This window comes from Xiphophorus hellerii, chromosome 21 (genome assembly GCF_003331165.1).
Source record: "Xiphophorus hellerii strain 12219 chromosome 21, Xiphophorus_hellerii-4.1, whole genome shotgun sequence".
NCBI classification, from domain to species: domain Eukaryota; kingdom Metazoa; phylum Chordata; class Actinopteri; order Cyprinodontiformes; family Poeciliidae; genus Xiphophorus; species Xiphophorus hellerii.
Genome location: NC_045692.1, coordinates 14,161,612 through 14,171,311, shown reverse-complemented (window position 1 = coordinate 14,171,311; position 9,700 = coordinate 14,161,612). Strand labels below are relative to the sequence as shown.

Below are 9,700 nucleotides of genomic sequence, written 5' to 3'. Positions count from 1 at the left end.
TCTTACTAACAATATTGCTCTTTTAAAACTTTACCGAACTGATTGTCAAACCAAAGTTAGCGTTAGAAATAGACAACCTGACGAAATACAAAATGCATAGTTTTCAAGTCATGATTTAATTTGTTAAGTGAACAAAACAAACAAAACCAACTTCTTCCTATGTGAGAAAATAATCAACTTCCTTGTTCAATTATCATCAGTTGTAATTTATCTCTTTGTCCATTTTTACATGAACTAAAATCCATATGACATTACTGTGTGTTCAGTATAAACAGACTCTTCACGCTCACATTTGATTGGAAAACCAAAGACTCATTGTCACTGAAGGGGTTTTCTTGTCCACTGGGACTAGACCAGCAGCACAGGTCTGTACTTTTACCAAATCAAACCATTTTTTAAATCTGGGTGTTAAACTTTCTGCTGAACCTTTATATTCACAAAAATTTTGACTACTGTCAAAGAAAATTCTGTTTTTGGGACTGACACGCTGTGTCCCTTGCTTCCGGGGACCAGGCGGTGATTGAGAAAGAGCTCGGCTGGACTTTGCTGGCATGCTGCAGGCTGTGTTGAGTCGCAGCTCGCAGAGGTTAATTTAACTGCTGTTTCCTGGGTTAAAACCATCAGCGGGTGATAGGATGGCAAGGGTCAACTGCTTGTGGCACTTCCCAACGATACCCGACTGATATGAACTTGGGTCCTGTTCAGGTGCTGCTTAGAACAGCCCAGCAACCCTAAAGGCTCAGTTGACCTTCTTTGATGATCAGATACACATTTCTCTTATCAGCTTTTTGTAACTATGCAGCTTATGTTTTGCCATATTTTGTGATAAATGCAATAAGATAAACCAGTGTGTTGGTGTAACCCACATAAAGTGGGTATGCCACTTTAAGAGAAGAGGTTAAGGAAGCTGGGTGGTCTGCCTGGCCAATGAGAAGTTTGGTTTCCAGAGCGTCTGGACCAATCAGGGTGCAGGCTGCCGTTGTGGATCCCGCCCTTCTCCCCCGGGTCTGCAGTACCGTTGGTTTTGCTCTAGAGATCCGACGCGGTGAGACTGCTGAGCGGGGCAGCGCCAGAGTATGTATCCCGACAGTTAAAAGTATTTTTTACGTGCTGTATTAACTGTATTGTGGATAAACTCTTTTGTAAATAGATTTTATGTTGATTGTCCAGCTTTTGTGCTGGAAATTATTTATTAAATGAATACAAACTGAACTTCAGTTTTTTACCGTTAGAGCCGTTAGGAATCGTTGGCTCTTTCTGGCAGTTATTTCAGCTTGTTCTTCGTAGATAAAAGGTAAAATTTAGGCTTTAACATAATTTTATTTTATTAAGTTTATATTATTTAGATCAAATATGCCTTGTTACATCGTTTAGTGCCCCACGCATCCGGATTGAGACCCACTATACGGTTGTCTGAAGTGTGTCGCACTGAGATTGGTGAGCATATCCTGAACCTTTTATTTGTGTTTTTGTCGTTTGTTACATTGTTAAAAAAATATCCGTTGTTTTAGTAACTAGGTAATGTTTTGTTACTGTGTTGGAAAGAAGGATTAAAGCTAGAACGGCTTGGTAAAGTCCTGTATTTCTGCTGGTCCTGTCTGTTGACAGGTCAGGTTTTTTTTTATACTGGATCATTCCTGAAGTGGATCCCTCCTTTGATATTGATGGCGAGCCTTCCCACCTGGACCTAAAGAGAGAACCAGATTTCGTCTATCCCATTTGGAGTCATGCTGCACCCTGCGGTGTGGTAGGAGAGCAACATACATCTTCACACACGGTTATGTGTGAAACCTACAGCTGACATTCTCCATTATTATTGTTTTTTTTTTATTTATTGATTTTTGGACAATACTGTTTGGATTGTTTTATTTCGGACATTGTGACGCACAGCTGTGGTGGAAATTCTCCTGTGAATGAAGTTGAATCAAACCAAATTGGGATTAATTTGATTAATCTGCTGACTAATACAATTTGGAGTGCAGATTACCAGGGTGCACCCGAATTATTTGAAATTAAGAATTAGCACTTGGCCAAGTATTATTGTTATTTCTTTTTTTTTTTTCATTTTATTGTGTGTAATTTTATTTTCATAATTGTGTGTTTTGTGCAACTGTTAATTGTGTGTTTTCTGTCACTAAAACCAGTTCTTTAAATACACCCAACTGCCCTTGTGTGTCATTTAAACACTCCACTGTGCTCCGATAGCCGAACCTATTGGCCCATTTATCCAAAATATATGTAATACCCTTCTCTACTGTGTTACAGAGGAAGCTATGGCGAGCCAGCCAGGAGCATGAGTGTGTGTGTTTAAGTGTCAGACATCTTACACATATTGTTAGAACGTGCCAAGTACTTCTCCTTAAAAACAAAAAAAAAATAAAAAACCAAATATGGATGTGGTACTCCGGGAGTCCATCCAAATTCCCCATTCTGTGGTTGTTAGTGGTTTAACAGGGTCAGAGACAGATGAGGAAGTGTCAACCTTTCTCCAGAAGTATGGTTCCATTAACCGTTACATTTGCTTAGATGATCCTAAGTCAGATTACCATAAAAACATGATCGTTGAGTTTGCACATGAAACTGCCATGCAGACATTGGAACCATTGTTGCCTCTTCAGTTTCCAAGCATGACTCAAGCAGGCATTGTGTATGAGTTAAAGGCTTTAGGAAGTGTCTACACCATAGATGCCAGAAGCAAAGCTACTAAGATGTACATGGAACAGCTCTCTGAAATTGCCAGGCTGAGTGGAAATTCATTAGGAGAAATGTTGAAAGAAGAACTTAAAAATCTGGTTTCATCTGCAGAATGTGCCTTTTCCCAATCACTTCAGACTGATCCAGAATCCTCAGTTCCGCAGAGTCCGACCCCACAAAAAGATTCAACCATCAAAAGAAATGTCCCATCTTCTGAAACCCCTCAGTCAGTGATGCCTACAGATCCCATGACTTTGACATCAGCAAATGATCCAAGTAAGCCTCTCATCCCTTCCATTTTCAGAAAAAACCTGATTGATCTCAATCCCTCGCAGACTTTCTCTGTCTCATCTGAATCCACTGCTACGCCCCTAATCGATGTCAATCCACCTGCAGTTCAGCGAGTGGTGGTTGAGCATGTGGTGCGCAGTAATGATAACTCACCCCAGTTTGCTTCACCCAGTAGACTCAGAGCTTTTTCAGGCAAGAGTCCACGACCAAGCCATGAAGCAGATTATGATACATGGCGTGCAAGTGTCGAAATTCTTATCAGAGATCCATCTGTGTCAGACTTGCATTGCACACATCGTGTATTGGACAGTCTTCTTCCTCCTGCTTCTGAAATGATCAAACATTTGAGCCCACAGTCTAGTCCCTCAACTTACCTCAAGTTGCTTGACTCCGCCTACGGAACGGTTGAAGACGGTGACGAGCTTTATGCTAGGTTCATTAGCACGTTCCAGAATGATGGAGAATTACCTTCTGTTTTCCTGCAGAGATTGCACACTGCTTTAAGCAAAACAATGAGACGTGGTGGTGTGTCAGCTCAAGAGTTTGACCAACAGCTTTTAAAGCAGTTCTGTAGAGGCTGTTGGGAGAACACTTTAATAGTCGATCTTCAGTTAGAACAAAAGAAAGAAAAACCTCCTACCTTTGCAGAATTGTTGCTCCTTCTTAGGACAGAAGAAGATAAACAGGCTGCAAAAATGACTCGCATGCGACAGCATTTCAGCCATACTAAGTCTGGTGCTTGCAAGCAGCGTGCCATGTCACAAGTGCATCTTGCACATGACACAAATGATTTGATAAATAAGACTGACTTTGAGATGCTCAAGCAACAAATTGCTGACCTCAGCATTCAGGTGAAGAGCATTGTGTCAGGGAGTCAAAAGCCAAAACAACCTAAACAACAAAAAGCAAAGTCTGTTCCTCTAAGTGTCACACATGAAGCCCATGTGGTGAAACCAAAAACAAGCTATCCTTCCACATTTAAAGCAAATGGCAGACCACGTCCCTGGTACTGTTTCCAGTGTGGAGAGGATGGCCATGTTGTTTCAGTCTGTGATAAAGCACCAAATCCTTCCCTTGTAGCAGCTAAGAAAAAACAGCTGAGAGAAAAGCAGGCTGCTTGGGAAGCTTCCAATGCTTCTCAAAGTGAGACACATTTAAACTAGTGTCTGCTCTCATAGAGGGACATATGGGAGCGAAGTTACAAAACTCCAGTCCCGAAACCATAAAATCTGTTGTCAAGAGTGTTGAGGTAGAAGGGTCAAAATTGCCACATGGCCTTGTGGGAACTAAAACCACAGCTCAAGTATACATTGTAGGGAAAGACACAAACTGTCTCCTGGACACAGGTTCACAAGTCACAACTGTGCCCCTGTCCTTTTATGAAGAACACCTTTCTGATCTGACCATTCATTCTTTAAATGATTTGCTTGAAGTGGAGAGTGCTAATGGCCAGTTTGTTCCCTATTTAGGATATGTCGAGCTTACCATCACCTTTCCAAAAGAGTTTGTTGGTTCTGATATTGAAATTAACACTTTGGCCTTGGTTATTCCTCACCTCCGCTCTGCAGCCCATGAACAAGTGCTTATAGGCACAAACACACTAGACGTTCTTTATGCTGATTACCGGAAACGTTCATCTTTTCAGCCTTTGATGAATGGATATCAGGCTGTTCTCAAAATACTTGAGATACGACAAAGGGAGCTTAACTACAGCAGTCTTGGTTGTGCAGAACTAACGGGCAAGTTGCCTAGAGTTGTTCCTGCAAGACAGACCACTGTTGTTGAAGCTTCTGTTCATGTTGATCAATTGAACATTCAGAGAGATGTCATTCTTGAGCAACCATCAGCTTCTTCTCTACCGAATGGCTTACTCGTTTCAGCGATTGCAGTAACTCTACCAAGCAAACGCTCATGTCATATTCCTGTCTTACTAAGAAATGACACCAATCATGATATAGTCATTCCTCCCAAAACCATTGTGGCAGATGTTAATGCTATAGTACAGGTGTTACACAAAGAACACACTGTCAATGAACCAGATGGTTCTCAATTTCAAGCAAAGTCTTCCCCAGAACTGAGCTTTGATTTTGGAGATTCACCTTTATCCACTGAATGGAAAAGGCGAATAACAAAAATGTTAAACACCATGCCAAACGTTTTCTCTCAGAATGACCTAGATTTTGGCCATACTGATAAGGTGAAACACAGAATCAAGCTCAGCGATGAGACGCCTTTTAAGCAAAGAGCACGTCCGATACACCCCAACGATGTGGATGCTGTGAGACAACATCTACAGGAACTCCTTGAATCTGGAGTCATACGGGAATCTGAATCCCCATTTGCTTCCCCAATCGTTGTGGTTCGCAAAAAGAATGGTTCTGTTCGTCTGTGTGTGGATTACAGAAAGCTGAATATGCAGACCATTAAAGACGCCTACGCTCTTCCAAAACTGGAAGATGCTTTCACTGCACTTGCTGGTTCTAAGTGGTTCTCTGTTTTAGACCTCAAGTCAGGCTACTATCAGGTCGAAATGGAAGAAGCAGACAAGCATAAGACTGCATTTGTGTGTCCAGTTGGATTCTGGGAATTTAACAGGATGCCCCAAGGAATAACGAATGCACCTTCAACTTTCCAAAGACTGATGGAAAAGTGTGTTGGTGATATGAACCTAAAAGAAGTTTTAGTGTTCATTGACGACCTGATTATTTTCTCATCGTCCCTGGAAGAACATGAACAGCGCTTGCAGCGTGTTCTTGGACGATTGATGACATATGGTTTGAAACTGGCACCAGAGAAGTGCAAGTTCTTTCAAACATCAGTGAAATACCTTGGTCACATTGTTTCTGAGAGAGGAGTTGAAACTGATCCTGAAAAAGTTGCGGCCTTAAATACCTGGCCAATCCCCGCAAATCTTAAAGAACTTCAATCCTTTTTAGGATTTGCTGGATACTACCGACGGTTCATTCAAGGGTACTCTACTATTGTAAAACCACTTAATGAACTAACGTCTGGTTATCCACCACTCAGAAAGCTGAACAAGAAGCAGAAGATAAATCCAAGTCCAGAGTATCGCAACCCAAAGGAATCCTTTGGTGAGCGGTGGACATCCCAATGTCAGAAAGCCTTTGATGACATAATAGGAAAGCTAACATCAGCTCCAGTCTTAGGATTTGCAGACCCCCAACTTCCGTATGTCCTACATACAGATGCCAGCACTGTTGGCCTTGGGGCTGCATTATATCAGGTTCAAGATGGTCAATCTCGAGTCATAGCTTTTGCGAGTCGAGGACTTTCAAAGAGCGAGAGGAAGTACCCGGCTCATAAGCTCGAATTCTTGGCCCTTAAGTGGGCAGTCACAGAAAAATTTTCTGATTACCTATATGGTACAGACTTCACAGTAGTGACTGACAGCAACCCACTGACATATATTTTAACATCCGCAAAGCTTGATGCGACAGGGTACAGGTGGTTGTCCAGTCTTTCTACTTACTCATTCAATCTTCAGTACAGAGCCGGAAAGCAAAATCTAGATGCTGACGCACTCTCTCGCCGACCTCACGATCCACCAAAGGATGATTATGCATCCAAGAAGGAGAGTGAGAGAATCCGGCAGTTCACACTGTACCATCTGAGCAATCCTGACAATCCAGAAACTGTTCCCAAGGAAGTGATAAAGGCAATTTGTGAACGTCATATGGTTACTTCATCTGTAGCTGGTGTTCAAGCCACCGCTCCTGGGTTGACATTAGTTGAATCCCTCACTCACCAGTCCACAGCCATTCCCGACTGCTTCCAGCAGGAACAAGTGGATGGGTCCCCTCTGGTCCATTCATTTTCAGAAGAAGAGTTGAGGCAAAAACAAACATTAGATCCTGCTATCAATGCAGTCATTGTACTCTTGGAGACTGGTGAAACTCCATGTCCCAGCCTTAGGTTGGAACTCCCAGAACTACCTTTGTTACTCAGAGAGTTGTCGCGGTTAGAGATCCAGAATGGAATTCTCTATCGTAAGCGAAAAGACGGTCCAAATGTCTCATATCAGCTTGTGCTTCCTGAGGCGCTAAGAGCTACAGCACTTAGGAGTCTTCATCATGATATGGGCCACCTTGGAGTCGAACGAACAGTAGATTTGGCAAGAACCAGATTTTACTGGCCGAAAATGTACATGACCATAGATAAAATGGTTAAAGCCTGTGAGAGATGTGTTTGTCGAAAAACACATCCAGAAAAAGCTGCTCCACTTATGAACATTAAAACCTACCGACCTCTCGAACTGGTGTGCATTGATTTTTTATCAATAGAGCCAGATCGCGCAAACACTAAAGACATTTTAGTAATAACTGATCATTTTACAAAATATGCAGTGGCTATACCAACTCCAAACCAGCGGGCACAGACCATAGCAAAATGCCTCTGGGAAAATTTCATTGTTCATTATGGTTTTCCTGAGAAGCTCCTTAGTGATCAGGGTGCTGATTTCGAATCAAAAACCATAAAAGAACTCTGTGAACTCATTGGCATGAGGAAAGTGCGCACAACCCCTTACCATCCTAGGGGAAATCCGGTTGAAAGATTCAACCGCACTCTTCTTCAAATGCTCGGAACACTTGATAAGTCAGATAAACTCCGCTGGAAAGACTTTGTCAAACCTCTGGTACATGCTTATAATTGTACAAAGAGTGATGTGACTGGATTCTCCCCGTACGAATTAATGTTCGGGAGACAGCCCAGATTACCCATTGATTTGATTTTCAGATTGCCCACCAATGCTGCTAAGCAGACTCATTCTCAGTATGTTGGCAATTTAAAATCTCGGTTGGAAGAAAGTTACCGTATTGCTACTAGCAAGGCAGGAAAGAACGCAAGTCGCAATAAAGCCAGATTTGACCGGCGAGTGATTGAATCAACCTTGCAGACAGGAGACCGAGTTCTCGTACGAAATGTGAAGCTGCGTGGAAAACATAAATTGGCAGACAAGTGGGAGGAGGATGTTTATATTGTCCTCAAGCGAGCTGGAGAAATGCCAGTTTACACAGTTAAACCAGAAAGTAAAGATGGACCAGTGCGAACTCTGCACAGAGACTTGCTTCTGCCATGTGGATTCCTGTCAGTAGCTGCAGAAACTGAAACAGTCAAGCCTTGTCGAAACAGGAGGCCCAGAACAAGACAACGTCCAGTCGTCGAGAGTGAAGAGGAGATCATCTCAGATTTGGATGATGTACCTGATTGGACATTCTTCCCTCATGTTATGTCAAAACCTGATGCACATGTCGTGGTGCCTGAAACTCACAAGTTGAGTGAGCCTCCTTGTGCAGTCCGACACTCAGCAGAAACAGAGGAGTCTGAAAATTCCCTCTCACCTGATGCTCCAACAACTCAATCCCTTGTAAGAGATGGAAGTACTGGAGATATTCAGGGTGCATCAAGTGTCAACTCACCTGAAAATGTCAACTCACCTGAAAGTGTCAACTCACCTGAACAAGACAGATTATCCGAAGCAAACGTTTCACCTGAACTGAACTCAGTAAACAGATCCCCTCAGTGTTTCGATTTGCAGCAATCTGAAGAAACTCCTCCAGATAATGAGATGAGCTCAGATGCAGCATGCAATGATGGGTTTTGTGAAGTAAATGAACCTGTCACTGCCCAGCCTGAACCTTTAAAGTTTCAGACTGATGGACTTCAAGATGCTGAAACATCTCTCCGTCGATCTCAAAGAGTGCACACAAAGCCTAACAGATTAGATTATGTAACACTAGGAAATCCTCTGATGATGGTGGTGAATTCTCTGTTCCAGGGTCTAAGTGATGCATTGACTAGCTCCTTGAATGGTTTTGAGAATGTATCCCATAATTCCGTCAGGCATCCTTAAGCTGTGTGACTCCATGTCACATTGCAGATGCCCAGGGACGGGCATACCCTTCAGAGGGGAGGGTGTAACCCACATAAAGTGGGTATGCCACTTTAAGAGAAGAGGTTAAGGAAGCTGGGTGGTCTGCCTGGCCAATGAGAAGTTTGGTTTCCAGAGCGTCTGGACCAATCAGGGTGCAGGCTGCCGTTGTGGATCCCGCCCTTCTCCCCCGGGTCTGCAGTACCGTTGGTTTTGCTCTAGAGATCCGACGCGGTGAGACTGCTGAGCGGGGCAGCGCCAGAGTATGTATCCCGACAGTTAAAAGTATTTTTTACGTGCTGTATTAACTGTATTGTGGATAAACTCTTTTGTAAATAGATTTTATGTTGATTGTCCAGCTTTTGTGCTGGAAATTATTTATTAAATGAATACAAACTGAACTTCAGTTTTTTACCGTTAGAGCCGTTAGGAATCGTTGGCTCTTTCTGGCAGTTATTTCAGCTTGTTCTTCGTAGATAAAAGGTAAAATTTAGGCTTTAACATAATTTTATTTTATTAAGTTTATATTATTTAGATCAAATATGCCTTGTTACATCGTTTAGTGCCCCACGCATCCGGATTGAGACCCACTATACGGTTGTCTGAAGTGTGTCGCACTGAGATTGGTGAGCATATCCTGAACCTTTTATTTGTGTTTTTGTCGTTTGTTACATTGTTAAAAAAATATCCGTTGTTTTAGTAACTAGGTAATGTTTTGTTACTGTGTTGGAAAGAAGGATTAAAGCTAGAACGGCTTGGTAAAGTCCTGTATTTCTGCTGGTCCTGTCTGTTGACAGGTCAGGTTTTTTTTTATACTGGATCATT

The 9,700-nt window shown here is 42.4% G+C and overlaps 1 long non-coding RNA gene across 2 annotated transcripts; it reads left to right on the top strand.

Moving 5' to 3' along the window:
• The first annotated feature begins 860 nt into the window (after positions 1-860).
• Positions 861-2,695, top strand: LOC116712356 (uncharacterized). Of its 2 annotated transcripts, XR_004337518.1 has the most exons (3): positions 861-1,074; positions 1,233-1,294; positions 1,375-2,695. It is a non-coding gene; the product is annotated as an uncharacterized LOC116712356 (long non-coding RNA). The 2 variants fall into 2 exon arrangements; XR_004337517.1 differs by having other exon boundaries at positions 861-1,294.
• Positions 2,696-9,700: the final 7,005 nt, after the last annotated feature.